Source organism: Myotis brandtii, unplaced genomic scaffold, assembly GCF_000412655.1.
Source record: "Myotis brandtii unplaced genomic scaffold, ASM41265v1 scaffold513, whole genome shotgun sequence".
NCBI classification, from domain to species: Eukaryota; Metazoa; Chordata; class Mammalia; order Chiroptera; family Vespertilionidae; genus Myotis; species Myotis brandtii.
The window spans coordinates 180,247-185,519 of record NW_005369552.1 but is presented as its reverse complement, the minus strand read 5'-3'; the positions used below and the strand labels follow the sequence as shown (position 1 = coordinate 185,519).

The following is a 5,273-nucleotide window of genomic DNA, read 5'->3' as shown; positions in this document are numbered from 1 at the left end:
AGGTCCTGGCAAGAACACTGGGGTACAATCCTTTTGCACTCTGTTAATCTCAGTGGTCCCTAGTGTTTTAAAGAAGTATCTTACCTTCCTTACATTAAAAGTAATTTAAAACAGGTTCTCAGTTACAATTACAAATATTTTAAAATATATATTAAGTGAAAAAAGCAGCACAGGAAATTGTACTCATCTGATACTGTGATTACATAAAAGCATGTCTGCATTGAGCCAATGACAAGAGGGGAAACAGGAAAAAAATCAAAGGTGTTGATTTGTTCATGGGGCAGTGGATGGTTTGTCTCTTCTATACTTTCAATATTTTGAAGTTTACATTTCCATGTGAATTTTTTACTTGGCTTGTTGATCCTGCCCCTGGACCCTGGATCCTTGGGTGAATGCTGGGTGGGGTCAGCTGAATAATGGCTCCTGAAGGTGTCTACTGCCCAACCCCAGAAACCTGCAAAGGTTACCTTACATGGTAAAAGGGTACTTTGCAGATATGACTAAGGTGAAGCTCTTGAGATGGGAAGGTTACCCTGAATTATCCCAATGGGCCCTAAATATAATCATAAGTATCCTGTGAGGGAGGCAACAAGGTCCCAAACAGCAGTGGGAGGAGCTACAACAGAGCAGGGGATGGAATGATGTGGGAATGGGCTTCCAGAAGCTGGAAAGACAAGGAACAGATTCTCCCCTAGAGCTTCCAGAAGGAATTTAGCCCAGCACCTTGATTTTAGCCCAGGGAAACTGATTTCTGGATTCTGACCTCTAGAAAAAAAATTTCTATTGTCTTAAACCACTCTGTGTTAATTTGCTAGAGCATCCACAGGCCATAAATCCACTGGGTCTCCCTCCATGAGTGGACAGTGACAGAACCATGCGTGACCCATCAGCATGCATGGAAGAGCTTGGCTTCCTTGCCTCTTAAAGGCTGTGGGGTGGGATTTTTGGCCTCCACAGCTGCAGTGTAGCAGTAACTCTGTTCTCTCAGTAGCAGTGAGGATTTGGACCCTGAGTCACTGGGTATTAGGGGTCATAAGTGAGTTAGTGCACTTTATTATCTCCAAGCAGAACCATACAGGGAAGAATCATACTGCAAACCCCTGCTTCCCCTCTGTAAAAGGAAATATTTATGTCATTCTCACAAAATTTGTGAGAGTAAAATGAAATAACATATATCAAACCACTAGCACATAGCAAGCACATGTAAACATTCAGTAGGCAATAAGTCCTACCTCCATCTGTTGGAGAGCTTTCCTTGACTACCCTTGGGACAAGCCGCCATTGCTCCTGCCTGAGGCCCAGCCCAATGGCAATGGCCAGGGTTGTCTGTTGGATCTAGAAGCACCTGCAGAACCCGCATGCACACCACACCCGCTGCCTTACTGGCAAACATCAGTGTGTTCATTCAACATTCAACATGAGCCACTTAGATTGCAACCTAAGTAAAAACAAATGCTGCTTCTAGACAAGGCCTTCAAGCCCTTTTCTGGATAGAAAATCTGCAACCATTAGTGATGAGAAGTATAAGGCACCAAAGAAGCATTTTTCATGGTGACAATGTTACGTGTTATAATTAGGAGTAGGCCACCATCTTTGTAACTGATCTGGAAACTTTACCACTCAGGAGAAATTCATCAAGAAATCCAAAAAAAATTTGTAATTTTGTATGGTGATGGATGGTAACTATACTTATTGTGATGATCATTTAGCAGTGTATACAAATATTGAATCATTGTTTTGTTTTTTATTTCTTTAATAAAGTTTTATTTTTCAAAATGTTCAGCTGGTAAGACCTGTTGTTCATGCATCTTCTCCAACAGCTGGGGCATCTCCACCTTTGGTGTTTCTGGTTAAATTACTTGAGCTCTGTGCTTTGAAACTGGTTTAATAAGTCCTTTACTGAGGAATCCCTGAAGGGCTGCCCTGGCCAGGGAGCTGTGAATCTTCCGTCTTTCCAAGAGCACAGCTGGGGCTATAAGCTTGTAGCTGGGAACTTTCTTACAGAGCTTGTCATATGTTGCTTTGTCAAACAAGACCAGGTTATTGAGCTTGTCCTGAACGTTGTCTTTGGACCACTTCTTTTTGGCCTTGACCCCTGACTTATTCACAGGGTCTTGTCTTTCTAGGCCAACTTTCCTGCATCTTTCTTCTTCTTGTCATCCTCGGAGGCACAGGGAAACTCAGAGAGCAGGGCTCCGCTGTTGCCTCACCAAGATGTCAGACTGAGAGGACTCGAGTCATTATTTTGTAAACTTGAATATACTGTTACATGTCGATTATATCCCAATAAGAAAAAAGAAGTCCAGTTAATAACTAAATATCTGGAGTAGAATTCATTTATAAATTGGGTTCTGTCTATAATACACTTATTTTTTGAAAAGTTTACAGCCTATTATGACAATTTGAAGAGTCAACTCTTCCGTTAATTTATTCATTCACAAACATGGGGTGAGCACCCACTCTCAACAGGGCTTTCTGTACTAGAGGCTAGGCACACAGGGAAGTGGCTATCTCTATTTCAATGAGCTCAAAGATTACAAATTGCAAAGACAGGATCCATGGTGTGATGGAGGCAGAGCCTGCACCTGGGCCTTGGCCCAACCACCCCGACACTTACAGGGGCAGCAAAGGGAGCTGACCAGGCCCCTTTTCTGCAGAAAAGTCTCATAAAGAGGAGATACACACTAAAGATCAAGTTGGAATGAAGGAGATAGAAGAAAATACTTATTTTATTTAAAAAACTCAGTGTGTAAAAGAAACAGAATAAAGATAATGAACCTCATAGTCCTGTCAACCAGCTCCAATAATTAGCAACATTCTGCCATTCTTATGTCATCTCTCTCCCCACTCAGTTACTGAGGTCAAATGTACTGAGATGAATGCAGCTTCTAGGACACTTTTGACAAATGATTTGCTCTTCTAATCCATACTTTATCACAAAATAGGATGTTTCCCTTCTCCCGGAAAGCTTCTTTGTGTCCCCTCTCAGGTAATCCCCACACTCGTAGTGGTAACCACTGTTCTGACTTTTTCATCTTAAAATATCTTTACTTGTTCTGGATATTCCGATAAGTGGGATCACGCAGGATGTATTCAACATAACATTATCGGTGGCATTCATTCATGTTGTTTCGTATATCTGTACTTTGTCTTTTTTATTGCTGGATAGTATTCCAAAAGGAACACATATTTTTTAAAACTTCTATTTAGCCTCCCTTGGGACAGGACTCCAAGAGGGGACAATAAGGACAGAGACGGCAGGACCTCTACTGCCCTCAGGAAGCTTGGTCCACCTGTAAGGAAAAGGCATTAAGGAAGGTGACTCATAGCTCTGAAGGTGAGGTGATGGGGCTGTTGGTTACCTAACCAGTAACATCCCTCCTTTTCTTGCTCATGGAATCCCACTGTCTAGTCAATGGCGTGCTCAGTCATGGGGGTTGAATCATGATTGGTCTAAGAGCCATTCTTGCCAGTCTCCTTGCCATTGTTTAATCCAGTGGTTCTCAACCTGTGGGTCGCTACCCCTTTGGGGGTCGAACGACCCTTTCACAGGGGTCGCCTAAGACCATTGGAAAACACATATATTTCTACATATTGTTTTTGTGATTAATCACTATGCTTTAATTATGTTCAATTTGTAACAATGAAAATACATCCTGCATATCAGATATTTACATTACGATTCATAAAAGTAGCAACATTACAGTTATGAAATAGCAACAAAAATAATTTTATGGTTGGGGGTCACCACAACATGAGGAATTGTATTAAAGGGTCGAGGCATTAGGAAGGTTGAGAACCACTGGTTTTATCCAAGGTTGTGCAAGTGGCTCATGCTGCCTGAGATGTATGGGCAAACACGGTGGGAGTTTCTCCTCTTATATTAAAGCGGTGGAGGAAGAGAAAACCTCTGACCCCTCTTCCTTCATGCTTTGGACAGTGTGACAAGAAGCTAATGCTGTGTCCACAAAGGAAAACATACCTGTCCTACCGAGGACAGCAGAAAGAGTCTGGTCCTTGGTGACGTTATTGAGTTGCCAAACCAACTCCCGTGCTACCCACTTCCTGGCTTCTTGTTAAGTAAACAGTACTCATCTTTCTGGTTGAAGAACCATTTAGCAAATAGCCCATCATCTACAGCCACGGGCAAATACCAGGTAGGCACACAGAAAAGTTCAAAGGCGTGTCAGGAAACATCTCTCTAGTTATGGCCAAGGCAGCTCTGGGCACACCTTGTGTCTCAGTAACAGGGAGGAAACCCAAAGGACAAACAGAGCCAGGGATTGAGTACAAAAGAGAGGACAGGACTTAGAGGAATCAGAGAAAACAGGAGCTGCGCCTGGGCAGAGGGAAGGCTCTTAGGGTTTGGAATTATTTTTAAATATCCACACTGGTCCAAAAATATGGAGTTTTGTGGTTTTGGCCAGTGCTGGGGTGTCTTGTCACAGCCACTACTGGGATACAAAAAGAAACCCTTATTTCTGATGAATAAACTATAATTTGAAGAGTCAACTCTACTTCCCAGTAAGCACCAGAATAAGCATCACACCGTGTTATGAAAACATTTTAAGATTGTCCTATTTGTAGAGATATTTGCAATCAAAATTTAGAATAGATATTTGATTAAAATCAGGTTTCCTATTCTGTCTGGGAGTTGGCATTTTGTAAATTATTGTAGATACAGCCCCCGAGGCTGTGCACACATTGGGCATCTGCGGGGCCCTGCAGCCTTCCTTCTTGCACATGTTTCTCCAGAGCGGAGTGTATGGCCACAGAATACAAATGGGCTACATGTGTGCCAGAGAGGTTGCTCCCGCCAGCCCTGCGGCAGCAGGTGGGTCTTGGGGTAGCCACTGCCCCTGGGCACATTGTTCTGCAGTAAGAAGCATCAACCACTCACCCCTACATGCCGCACAATGTCATCTTCTCTGTGTGACAAGGCATGAAAACGTTTGGGAAGCGCTGCTCTGAAGGCCGTACGTACTAAAAATGCTCCATCATCCACCTGCCTTTGCAGCAAGGGGCAGTCCATGACAGCTCTGGCCGATAAGCCATAAGCCCTCCTCCTCCTTCCCGAAGCGTGGATGTAGAACAGGAGATAAGCAAACTGTGGCCCAAGGACCGAATTCCAACTGCTGCCTGTTTTTGTGAATCCCCTTTTATTGGAACACAGCTATGCCCATTTTACATAGTCTGTGTCTGCTTTTGTGCGAAGATGGCAGGGTGGAGCAGCTATGAAAAAGACCTTTGGGCCGCAGCCACTCTCTAGACAG

General features: G+C 43.3%; 1 pseudogene; it reads right to left on the bottom strand.

The window, feature by feature from the left end:
* Nucleotides 1–1,800: 1,800 nt before the first annotated feature.
* LOC102242483 overlaps nt 1,801–5,273 on the bottom strand; it is a 3,851-nt pseudogene continuing 378 nt past the window's right edge.